The sequence below is a fragment of the Parasteatoda tepidariorum genome, chromosome 8, assembly GCF_982258835.1.
Source record: "Parasteatoda tepidariorum strain Cologne lab strain chromosome 8, Ptep-v5.0, whole genome shotgun sequence".
Taxonomy (NCBI): Eukaryota; Metazoa; Arthropoda; class Arachnida; order Araneae; family Theridiidae; genus Parasteatoda; species Parasteatoda tepidariorum.
This window is the reverse complement of record NC_141762.1, coordinates 69,636,786-69,650,981: the sequence shown is the minus strand read 5'-3', so window position 1 is coordinate 69,650,981 and position 14,196 is coordinate 69,636,786. Positions and strand designations below refer to the sequence as shown.

The following is a 14,196-nucleotide window of genomic DNA, read 5'->3' as shown; positions in this document are numbered from 1 at the left end:
ACTTCTAACAGATTCATTTTAGCATTTCCCCAATCTAACATTACACTTAAAAATAAAATTCTGCAAGTTTTCATAATCCCAAATATTCCATTCATGATTAAACCCGTGGATAATAACAATGAGTTTAACAGTTCGTAACATTTGACATATCCTCAGAAAGTTCATAAAAAATATATTTTAAATGTCAATCGAAATTTCTACCAAGTCAAGTCCCTTTTTTCTTGAATTTTCTTTTTAATTGTATTTAAAACATGACATAATAATTCAAGAGATAAGTGTATCGTATCTTGGATAGGATCGAGTTCGTTAACTCTAGCGATTTTATTTAACTCATCCATTTCTAATATTGTTACATAGTGACTCAGAATTGTACCATATAAAAGGTCATGGTTCATGTCAGTGTGACCTCCATATAACGGATGGGCCTCACCGGTACGGCCCAAAATGCGGGGGCAACCCTCGCCTTACGCCCTGGCTGCATTCTTCAGGGCGGAGGGGGTATTCCCTTGCTGCTATGGGAGCATTTTTGGGCGGTTTGGAAAACCGCCCTCAGTTTGTTAGGTAATGCAACTCTGTTTGCCTTGTTGTCTTTTTTTGTCATTTTGGTGTCTAGCACCTGCGAACCTCGATTTTCGCTGCAATTGTCGCGATACCTCCCTGATGACGTCACAGGTATACCCACCTATTGTGTCTCTAGAATTTGCTTAATTGACGCGATCAGCACGGATTGCCAAAAGGTTGTTGTGTTTTAATTATCACGTGACAGGGTAGTTCTTACCCTAACTCATTAATCAACACCGATATATTAATGAATTCTTAATGATAATGAGTTTAGAGTGAGTGGTAACAAAGGCGTGAAGTTCCGAAATTCTACAAGGCTAATGCATCTTTGTTTAACCTTAATATTTTCTTAAAGATCAATATTTACTACATTTTCTAATCAAATGCGGTAATCGCTGTTTAAATAAATAAATTATACAAAATTTTATATTATTTGAAACAAAATTATAGGGTAAGAATAAAAATGATTAAGTTATTAAACTTTCCCTAAATGTTTCAGTTCGTAAACTTCAGAAAACTTGCAGCATAGTTATATTTATTACAGATACGTTTTCAAAATTAAAAGAAAAAAGTCTTTAAACCATTTGGCATAGTATCACAACTACCAAGTAAATTGCCTCACAGGTAATAAGAAAATATTATGTTAAGCAAATCGATTTATGTATGCGGTGTCGGATTCCCCATTAGGCCAGACTAGGCCATGGCCTGGGGCCCCCAATGATTAGGGGCCCCCTTAAAATGGATTTTTAGGAGAAAAAAATTTAAAAAATTACGAAAAACAATGATTTAAAAAAAAAATTTAAATATATATGTTATGATTATAAAATGTCATGATTATTTTTTAGTTCTAATTTAACAAAATAAAGTAAAATTTAAATTATTATTATTTATTTTTATTTTAAGTATGCTTTCTTAAATGAAACGATACATAAATACTTTTATATTTGAATGAATAAAAAATATACGAGAAAAATTTTTTTATCTAAGGGCCCCAAAAATTTGAATGGTCTAGGGCCCCGTGTACGCTTAATCCGGCACTGTATGTATGGCAAAATCTTAAAATCAAATTTTTTTTTAAAAAATAATAATTAGTTTAATCGTTGTTTTATATTTAATTAAACCCAGAAAAACTAATCATATCTTTGTAACTAATGCTACGTAATTAAATTTTAACTTGTCAAAAAATTTACTATTTTTGAAAATCTATACAACATATTGACTTATATTTGCTCATATTTTTTTATTAGGACTAAAAATATCTGATTTATTGTGTACATAGTTTGATTACGTGATAACATAAAAATTTATACGCATATCTACAAAATAAATATCAAAACAGCACAATGTATTAACACATTTGTATGGAAAAAGCTGTTTCTTGCAATTAAAATAAAACTTTTTATTTATTTATTTTAACTTTTTCACTGCTTACGAAAATATAAAGGGTTGTCAGTTTTATCACACAAACTTATTTAACATTGCGTATTCAACATGAGCAAAATTTATAAATATCTCTAAAAAAATTTATGTTTCTTTTTCTAAAGTCTAAAATTTAACTCTTACAAAGAATAGAAAGTAACTACCCGAAGTATCATTGATAATTTTAATTAACAAAAAAAAAAACAAAAAAAAACACTTGTTATGTGTCAGAAATTTTAGGTTCCAATTTAACGCTTTATCTTAACTAAAATAAATATTGAAATAAAAGCAAATAATATAAAAACTAATCTATGGAAACACTGGGATAAATCTTATAGATATAGATCCGTGAGGACTCAGGCGATAGAGCGTTCAACGTAAAATCAGGTGAACCGGGTTCGATCAGTAATGGCTGATAGATACGAATTCCGCATCCGGCTTGCACCGACCAAAGTACTGACGTAAAGTCCTCAGTAGTAGACCGATCAGGCTAACCGTGGGAGGATTTCGAGGTTTCCCTTTCCTTGTAACGCAAATGCGGGTTAGTTCCATCAAAAAGATCACCACGAAAGCAAAATTCTCCCAATAATGATCCAGAAGTCCCCTTGTCTTCTGGATTAGGTACAAAATTACTAGGCAGTGTAGTTAAACATTAGTAGTCGTAAACCCAAAAAATGAGTCTGCTGTTCAACGACGGTTATAAAGTAAAATATAATTACATCATCAAAATTTTTTTAGTCTAACTATAGTCAAAGTCAGGGTATTTTTAAAAGTACCTATTGAAACATCTAGCTATCCACAGAAAGCGATTAAGGGGTGTCAGTGGGGCATATACCAATAATGCTTGAACTGACCTTTTTCGATGTACCCTTTTCTCAGCGTCTAAGCAATATATCCCTTCAGTTTTTTTTTTTTTTTTGCACAGAATATTTACCTATATATGTTTACACTGTGACAACTGTTAATACATGTATGTGGTAGATTTTTCTTAAAAAATATATAAACTGTGAACTTTTAATTTTTTTTTCAAAAAGTTTAAGCATTATAAAAAAAATCTTTTACTCAAAAAAAATTCTTATTAATGCTAAAACATTATTTTCAGCTCATTACTGACATAATCTCAAATATCCCAAAAAATTTCAAAACAATATCATGAGTAGTTTCAATGAAAAAACAAATCGAAAAAGGTCAGTTTTAGCATTATTGATATATGTCCTCCCCTTACATTATTATTATCTCCTTATTATTATTGATATATGCGACTCCCCCTAATTTTGCTAAAGATTACAATAGTATAAATGATTCCAATAAAGAAAAACATTACAAATTACAAAACATTAAAACATTACAAATTCTGAAATTTAACGTTTTTAGGTGAAAGTTGGGATTATTTTACCATATAAATACTTATTTCATTCCTAAGTGTCACGATTTGCTCCACTCATCATTAAGTTTGCCAAGGCTAGCATTCAAATGAATTTGAAAATCAAATGAGCCGTAAATTCTTGAAATGTTTTGAAACACTTTGTTTTTTTTCTTCTTCCTTCTACGACATATATTTCTCATCTATCACAGTAGTGTTTAGGCATAACACCCTTTTATGGGTGTCATATTTTTTGTGAATGAAAGTGCTGCATAATAGAGTGGGTGGAATATCCTCTAGTATTTCAAGGTGATAATGTTTTTTTTTAGTTTAAATGATGGCACACGATGAGACAGTAAAAACAATGTGGTTTTGTACAATTAGGTTCACTAGTGGATGACGAAAGCTTCATATGCATGCATTAATTTTTTAAAAAATGTTTTAGCTACTATTGTTAATATATTATAATAATAATGTTGTGGCAGTTTTTAAATGAAAATGATGATTTTTATGATAATTAGTTTGTGCTACAAAGAAATACATTGCAACTTGAAAGACATAATGAAAATAACTTTTTTTTTTAATTATTTACTTTAATAACACAAGTCTTAAGTTAATCATAAAATAATATCTGGAAATATAAAATCAGTAATTATGAAATCTTAAACCAATCATTATTCAGAAATTATTCATACAGAATATTCATATTCATATTTATAGAATTATTCATATTCCTTCATATTATTCATTCAGAAATCATAATATAGAAATCATAATCTTCAGGAACCTTAAAGTTTTAAATCCTCAGTCATATCCTCTCACGCATAAAAAAAATAGAATTAAATCACCAAGTATATCCTCTGGCATTAAATAATTAGTATAAAATCCTTAGGTAAATCCTCAAATATCAAACAATTAAAAACTAACGGATTGTGACATATTGAGCTACCTAATCTGTTGGGATAATTATTCCAGCCATACGTACTAATAAAATAAATCATCGGGTCAAATATTCATAAAATTAGAAATTATCATGCTCTAGAATCATTGCTATAATGAAAAATAGATTATGTAAGCGTTAGATTTGATTATCATCGTTAGATTTGGCTATGATTACTACTTTTAAACTGTGTTCTTCAAATATTTCCCTTGTGAAATAATTTCTTTTCTTAAACTTTTTATTTGTTATCTAAATTCCCCTCCATAATTTGAAGAAATAATAAATTCTTTTTCAAATTTTAACCGAAAAAATAAAGAAAAAAAATTCATCAAATCAATGCTAAAACATTATTTTCTGAATCAATTTTTTAAATCTCTTTTTCATAATTAAATTAGTACCAATTTCTTGTGTTGTTTCTTTTAGAGTACTCAATGATAAATTTATACTGGAGGTAAGCAAATTCCACGGAATCGTAATCTTTCAGAAAATATTAATTCATCAGACAGATTTGTTTCAAAAATATTAATAAGTTCAGATTCTTTCATTACGTAGAAATGCATATTATTTGGTGTTTCTTATCTTTCACAGTCAAACTCGCTACATCACAACTTTCATCTCGAAAAGAATCTAAGTCTAGGTTTGATATATTATGAAGAATGTTACAAAATTTTCGAGAAATCTTATCTTCTATGGTATATTATTACATTTCCTTTTTCCCTAATTTTAAAAGCACGAAAAGTCCCTATAAAAATATACTTTGTAGGACGGAAAAATAAAAAAAAAATATCACATATTCCCATTACAAAAGATTGCACAATGGTCAAATTTCCCACAAACATACCTCACGAATCTGAAAATAACACCCCTAATACCAACTTCACGACTCATAAGTAACATCAGTAAAGCACCTACGCACTAAAAACACGACCCCAAAAAAAGAAATAAAAAATATCAGAAGCCCCTCTTCAAAAGGGGGTTCTCGATTGATTCTGACTAGATAAGTACATAAGAACAGCTTTGCTAAGTGTGGGGTGCTACGATGTACTATTTAGGGGTTGCTTCTGTACCTGGTTGCTGTGAAAACGATAATAAAAAAATTCCGAGACTCATACAGTTCCCAGCACGAAGCTTCGTGTGTAATGAGAATGTAGTAGCTTTAGTAGATGATGAGGGGATGATCTTGGACGGGAAACTACCCGTGCACTGCGTGATTCGTGATTTATCATGCTAGTTCGTGACAGACTATGCCGCTCCCGGTTGATTAAGAACAAGCTACCGCCTTCTTTAATGAAGCTTACCCCCAACAGAGGTTCTTTGGGTTTATTTTTATTTATTTTTTTCTTACCTTTCCTCCAAAGTGAGTTTTGATTTTTCGACTTCTGGTTATTTAACTTTACTCAGGTTTGTTTTCATGTAAATTTTCTCTTGGGGAAGGGAAAAAGAAATTAGGACCACTGCAAGAGGATTAACTCGCTAGTGATGTATTGCATTGAGTGAACTCATTTAATCCTAGAGTTCGTTTTAAGAAGTAGAGACATTTGTTATGTTTACTGTGTGATTTGTTAGGCTTTTAGTTCGATTGAGGTCAATTTTTTTGCTTTTTTTCTTCGTATTTGGGTGTTATTTTTCTACTTCTTTTTGCGGATGTTTTGTCTCCCTGAAGTAATTAATTTGTGGTAATGTTGTTTTCCAATTCGAGATTTCACCTGAAAAAGAAAAACAAAAAAATATAAATCTTGCTATTACTTTATTTTGTTACTTATGTTTTTACAGAAATGCACATACAGAGATATGAAAAACATTTTAAGTTACACTGAGTATGGACAAAACTATTAGAATATGATAGAGTTCACTGTGTTTCTAGTTCTATAGCAACACAAAAAAATTCGGTACTTCTTATAGAAACACTTAGGTAATAATTTTGGCAAAATTAACAATAAAATTATAATCACCAAATTGATGTTAATAAATATCAAGGAGTATTTAGAAATTTTTTTTCACCGTTGAAATAGCCTTAATAGTTAAATGGTCGATTTTTTTCAGTAGAACGTAGCAGGTAAACATGGAACATAAATGGTTCGAATTTAATCTCCTATGTTTTCAAAATACTATAACAATTTCTTAATTCTGAACTGAAAATCAGTTAATATATTAAAGACAGGTCTTACATTGCATAAAAAATGTGCGGTAATTAGCCTATTGTCAGCCTTTCATCCCTTCAGTGGGTCGATAAAGGAGTACCAAGCATGCTTAGGAACTAAACACTGGGGGTTCCGCGTTCGACTGACCACCTGACCGGAATATCTGCTCCTGCACCCCAGAGCCCAAGGTCGAGAAAACTGAGATGGGCACAGTAGGCCTTGGCCCTCTACGGGCTGTCGCGCCTCTGAGTTTAGTTTTATTAGCCTATTGAACTAAAGAAACATCAAGGAGTTTTCAACAAACAAATAGCCTTATTTAAATATATATAATACCCTAGTTTGTTAAATGATAATTCAGATAAGATTAATATGTTAAGTATTGATGATAGATTTGTACTGGAATAAATCAATGGTTAAGTTATTAATTTTGATACTTTCGACTATTATATTTCACGAATTTTGAAAATTATTCATGTACGAAATAAATTAGTTTCCAATTGAAAAATTTTTGGCCTGCTAAATCTTTCAAAAACTTTGTTTTTCTCAGAAACTTATATTCACAATAAAAGAAAAAAAATTTCATACTTTTTTTATTAAAAATAATTATTCCATATTAACCATTTAGCGGAAGTAGGACTGTTGGTATCCCTTTTATATATTTTCTCTGACACTTTAATTACAAACAAAAATGTTTTTTGGCATTTTTTAATTGTGTAATAAAACAGTCTTACAGTTATTTAAAAAAATCTGTAAGACTGTCGGAATAATATTTGTACTGAAACATAAATAAAAAAAAGGTAATTTGAAAACATTTTTTTTCCATTCATATTTAAAACTTTATAAATAAAAATTTTGTAAATGAAGGAAATTTTAATGATGAATAACTGTTTCTTTTAGATCTAAATAACAGAATACAAATGCAAAATTTAAAAAAAAATATTATTTGGAAGTGAGCCGCATTTGAGAGATGTCACTTTCAATGCAGGAATTAATCACGCTGTATTTGATAACGAAAAATTATTGATAAGTTAAATATATTATTTTTTCGATTTTGAAAAAAAAATTATGAAAAATATGTTTTATAAAAATTCTACGTCAAAGTTGTTTTTATAAAAGATTTGAGAAATGACTTTTTATGAAGAATGGTATCATGAAATGAAGAATTTTTCACAATGTTTAAGTCTTAGAGTATTTTTTACTCAGCTAAACACATTAAAAGTGAAAAAGGAATTTAAAACATGAAATAAGTTTTTTTATTTTTTTTATTGTGAAAAATCAAACTGGAAACGTTAAACTTCAATGGCAGATCTTGAATGAAAGGAAGCCATTTAATACAGAATCACTATAAAATCTGTAGCGGAAAAAGTAGTGAGATTCCTTGAATAATTTTTTCAGCGTTCATTCATAGAATCGCAGCTTCCCGTAGCTTTCAGAATTAATTAAACTGGTTCCTCTACTAATACTTTAAACCCAAGTCAAATATTTGTTTTCTTCTAAAATTGTCTTCTTGCGAAATGTTATTTTTTAAAGAGTTTTGTTATGTCATTATGTATTAATTTTGCTCTACATAATAAAGCATAGTGAATTAAAAATAAAATCTTTCAAACCATATTGATTATTAAAACAATTATAAATATTTCACAACAAATTTCGTTTTTTTTTTCAAATTTAAATCATTATTATTATTAAAATTTAACAACAATGAATTTAAAATATACCTATTAAATGAAGGATGTTTTTTCTCTTATCATAACTATATATATATGTATATATATGCATTATTAACGTTTATAAATTGGTAGTATATACATTATTTTCGAAACACAGTAAAAAATTCCGAATCAAGTTAAAATAACAAGTATCAATACTCAAGATGCTGGTAATTCTTTTTATAGTAAATACCATTTTTACCAGAGCATGTTATGAAACAAAAACTAATTTAACAAAATTTGTACAAATATAATTACCGTAAAATCACTAAATCACTGTAATTAAATAAATATTTCTGTAAAAATTATAATATAATATTTTACGGTAAAATGTATGATAACAGATGATGTACCCAAAGTGCTTGTAGTTTCTACACTGCATATTTAAAGTTGTAAAGGTCTTATAATGCATTTATTTTTACCTTTCATTTCTATTAATTCATTAAAACGGCTATAACGTATTATTTTTCTCTACCCTTGTTTGCTTTAATTTTGATGTTTTTATTTCAGTTCAATAATTTATTTTACTTATACGGGTAAGAACAATTTTCTCAAAATTTACCCTAAATTACTTTTTAAAAATTTTAAATTTTAACTGTCAAATGTAAAATACGTTTTAAATTTTTTCTTTCTAATATTGAAGAGAAATTAGTAATTTATTTTCCCAACTCACTTTGACACCTGCCCTATATACTTTCCAAAATAAAGTATTTCAGCAAAATATACACTAATGCAAAGGAAAAGAAAATGTTTCTGGGGAATATGAAAAATGTTTCCTTTTTCAAAAATAAATCCATTTTCTTACGAAACGTGCTTTTTATCTTGTTTCGAAATCATAAAACATATTGACAGTCTTCTTCAGTCTTCAACCAAGATTTCTTTGAATCCATTTCGAAGGAAAAAAAAATTTTTTTCTAGCGCCATAACTCAAAACACCAGACATACATTTAATAGTACTTACAAGCCGGCATGCGACTTGTAGCCATGTCAGAACACACATGATCTAAGAATGTTTTTCAATACCAATCCAAAGATGTATGCGTCGGTGCGTCAAACGTGATATACCCCTCTATAGACGATATCACGCAAGTCAAGAGCAAATCCAACCTAATACTCCGCAAAAGCGTATTTCCTTCTTTTGTGATCGAAGCTTTCTGTTCGTTATAACACATTCCACAGCAACGAACACAAAAGCAAACAGTGATGAAGTGCGCATTTTGTTGAGTTGGTGCGTCGTCTTTTTTTTTCCACCTCACCCCAGAAGAATTCTTTAAAAGGATTTGTACAAAATGGTATGTTGATGATTATAGATAGTACTTTTTTATGCGGTTTTGTTGTCTGCGTCCCCCAATGTTTTATGGCGATTGAGATACATATGATAGACCCAGAGGATAGTGGCGTAAAAATTGGATTTTTTTCCCCTCTTGCACTGTATAGTGACCTTTCAAAGCAGCCTGCATTGTTAACTGGTTGTTAAAATCAGAATTCTTGTGATTATATCTTGTTTTCTTGCTAAAGTCCTATAAAAGGTTCGGAGAGAAAATTCTTTATGTTTGGAGAAAAAAATTTCAAGCGTTCGCGCTTTTTATTTTCATTGTTTTGATAAAAGTTACTTAGGATTGATTAATTAACTCAGTAGCAAAGCTGTTGTATTTTGCTATTTAATAAATGAACTTTAAAAATGGCACCCCTCTTCTATGACTTGTTATCAAGTCTTTTGGAGGACTCTAATTTTTACACTAGCACTGTATCCATAGACACAACAACAGCAACAATTTAAAAATGTGATATTTAAAAATTATTACAATCTCATCAGTAGTAAATATCACGAAATTTGAACATGTAAATATAAAATTAAGCAATACATACTTACATTTGATTAATTGAGTGTTGTAAAATATTTAATATGATTACAAATGCTTTTATGCACATCTGAGTCTTTAAATTTATTTAAATTGATTGGTATCTTAAATTATTGATTGGCTTCCCAAATAGTTATATTTCGCTTATAAGGATAAAATAATTTTGCAATTAAGAAATATTATTTAAATCATTATATTTAATGTTTGTTTTCAAAAAAATTGAACCCATTAAAAAAATGAATATTATGAACCTAAATGACAAACGTATGCATTTAAAATAGACTAATTATCAAATTATTTATGCATTTCTTTAAAGTAAATTATTCGTAAATAATGCAGATAATTAAAAAAAAATTAGCAATTTCAGACATAAATATTTATTTATTAACTTTTGTTAAAATCAAGCCGATTCGTTAATAAATCATTTTACAGTTTATTTTAAATCAAAGGGATAAGTATCCTTCAAATAAATTGCTATAGGCATTATGAAATTAAATAACTTTAGTATTCTTTCCAAACCTATATTTTTCCTTTCTAAACTTAAAATATTTTTCAGTATTTCTTAAGAAAAATTAAAGTAGATTTATTAGTTTTAACTTTCCGAACTGTTGTTAAAAAATAAAATTCATTACGAAGTATAACAATGTTTGTTGCGAAGTTATAGGCGGAAAATATTGATTTTCATAGTGAGATGGATTTTTTCTTCAAGTTATGTTAACGATACGTTATATTTCAAGCTTCTGTTAACCTCAGGAAGTTAAGTACTTTTAAAGGTGATAAATATGGCTGATATCGAAGCAACATTGGCTACTTTAGGTTTATAATCTGATGATGTATGGAGCTGTCAGACTTGTCGGAAAATAGATACATTTATTTAACCTTCAAAATGTGACTTTTAAGGCAGAAATATGTGAAGAAAATACTTTGGTCTTGTTGTATAATAAACATGTATTTTCAAGAGTAACTTTCTTGTTATGGGAGAAAATAAATGAGCTATAAATTTGATTAATTTTCATCACTTAAAATTATTTGAGAAACGAGATTGACATTTTTTTTCTCTACTATTTAATGCAACTGTTTCGGGCAAAACATTTCAATACTTGTTTTTATATGTACAAGGTAATTCTTTCATGACCTCAATAATTTTTATAATTTTAAAATAAAAAGAGCTTTACTATCAGGTTTTTTGCTGTAACATCAACTTTCAGCTTAGATACTGCAACCTGCCAAATAAACTACTGCAGTGAAATTTTTTTGAAAATTTTTGAATTGAAGGAATGAAAATTTTTTAGTTGCAATTAGATCCAATTTTCAAAAATAAAAAATTTAAAAAAAAACGTTTATAAATATGTTTATTAACTCTTAGTTGCTTGGCTCAATTATAAAAAAAATTGAAATCTCAGCATTTTCCCTAGAAAAAGCGTTTTTACGCTGCCTTATTTACCCCAGAAACAGAACATAATACTTACATTAAAACTTCTTTACATACATCTTATTCACGATTGTTAATTGTTAAAGATCGGAATAAATGCATTTATCTAGAAAATTCAAGATTATTTACTTTGTTTTATTTTTACAGCATGAATAATAACTCTAACTTATCCTGATGAGATAAAAAATAATAGTTACTTTAATTATTATTATGTTTAGTTCATATATTTATGCATAAAGATAGAAATCTAAAGCTTGGAAAAAGTTTCATTTGCAATAATTCCTGAGATTGACCACATACTTGCTTTTATATGATAATGAACTTTAATTTATACTACTGGAAATTTTTCATTCCATATTATTTATACGTAATGACAGACCCATAAATCTACAATTATAGACTAACTTATCAAGTTTGGAACAATAATGTATTATCTGTATTAGTTTTTACGGCTGTTTACATTCTTATCCTGATAAACTATAAAACCATGTGTTTGGCGAAGCATGTCCTTTTTGGACCTAGTTTTAATAAACCATACTTTCAATTCTATTCAATAATGAATGAACTAAACCGTTTTTTTTATATTATAATAAGAAGTGAAAAAATAACTTTATTTTAAGAGGGTTTTTTTACTTAGAGTAATAGGAATAAAGTTTTTTTTATATATAAATATCTTTATAATTAAAAACTTTATTTTTGTTGCTTACAAATATCGATCATATCGATTTATTATTTTAATAGATTAACCACGGTCAGTCTATTAAACTAATTATAAACTAATCTTTATCACGCTAGAATAATTTTCTAAATTATTTTAACTGATGTCAGTGACTGATTAGTCTGCGACTGATTAGTACTTTCTCTTATAAGAAAAAAAGTCTTATCTAGGTTACACGCCACGCTATATTCATCTCATATTGTATATTTAATCATGATAGAAATATTAAATATATCATGACGCTATCAAAAAGAAAGGTTAATTTATACTAGTACTAATTAAATACTGATCCTGATGAGGTAACGAAGTTTTCATTTTCACTACTTGTTATATTTAATCCACATTACTTATTGGCAACGTTAGAAAGATTAACCAAGTTAACAATATATGTACAAAAAAAAAAGTTTGAAAATACTTATTCTTATGACTTATATACGTCGTTTAATAATGAAAGAAATACAAACGAATTTTTCTCGCTTAGGAAAAAATATAAAGCACAAGAAAACAAGAGAGTCACGGTGTGCTATGTTTTCGAACCTCGAGGGTACATTTGGCATTGCTTTGAAAAACATTGAAAGTCTTCTTCCTTGTCGAAGATGTTACGAAATTGGGGCGTGGTACCATATTTTACTTGTCACAGCAAAGGATTATTTTTATTTTTTATTATTTTAAACTGAAAGGCGTGAAAGATTTTGATTGTGTTATCGAAATATCAGCTCTTTGTTAAGGTCTTAACACTGAGTACTCTGGTAAAACAAGAAAAAAGATTAACTTGGTCACAAAGTCAACCTACTTGGCTTCTTATATGACATATTATTCGGTTTAAACAATAAATCCGAGGAAAGAAAATATTTATCAGAGACGTTAATCACAATAAATATTTTTAAGTTTTATTTTTTACTGATCTAGAATCTGTCTCAATTTTGCCGTAAGGTTTTACAGAAGCTTTTCAAATCAAATAAAAACTAGAGCAAAAATTTAGTCTTTTGTAAAAGTTTATTTGACCCTTATATTCTTAAAATTTTCCCAAACAATGTATCCTCGTTGTAAAAGATATATATATATATATATATATATATATATATATATATATATATATATATAACATATAATAACATAATATATAAGGATATATATATAAGGATACTTAAAGGAAATATATGACATTCCAATCTTGAATTAAAAGCGTAAATAACTGGAATGATGTTAGGATAATATTATAAAATAATTTAAAGTCTATAGCTTACTTTTGATGTAAATTTCGAAAACATATATTTAACGTATTGTAAGGCTTTATCTGATTCATGAAAATATAAGTTTAGTTTTATATTTATTCATATTGATGAAAGGTTACTTTTTTAATCCATTGGGCTTCATTTTGACGCAAAAAAATCATACCATACGCAATAGTAAGATGTATTTTATAAATAATGCATGCTTTACTTTAATTTTTTTTTTGTCAAAAACAGCCAATATAGACTACTTCAATTCAATATTCATGAAGTTATTATTGAAAAATTACTTTTATTCACTTCGATATTAAATGCTAATTGTAAAAAAAAAATCAAAATATATAATTCACCACGTTGTTAAAAAGACAAAATTTTAGCGCTAAGTTTTAATCACTATGAATGATAATAAGTTTGAGCACTATGTAAAATACACATTGTGTTGAATGAATAATTTGCCAAATACACATGGTGCTAAGCTAAGTGAATCATATGTAAAATACATATGGTGTGAGCTGAAACATTTGTAAAATACACATGGTGTTAATTGAAACATTTCTAAAAACACATGGTGTTAAGTAAATTATTTGAGCAAGCTATCAGGAATATAAATTTAACAAGTCCGAATCATCTGCAGGAGAAGGTGATTCAATTTAATTTAAATAGCCTTGGGTTCATGTTTTTTTAAAAAAACTTTTAAAGGAAATGTGTACCAGTATAAGAAGTAATCATTTTGAAAGGGGATATTTTTGATGAAAGAAATAATTAATATATAACTCTGCTGAATATGGTAAATTGTGTTACAAAATAGGTTTTTACACT

General features: G+C 28.1%; 1 protein-coding gene across 1 annotated transcript in view; it reads left to right on the top strand.

The window, feature by feature from the left end:
• The window catches only part of LOC147806270 (uncharacterized), a 91,493-nt gene that overhangs the window by 66,178 nt on the left and 11,119 nt on the right, over positions 1 to 14,196 (top strand). The gene's annotated exons all lie outside the window — the stretch shown is intronic.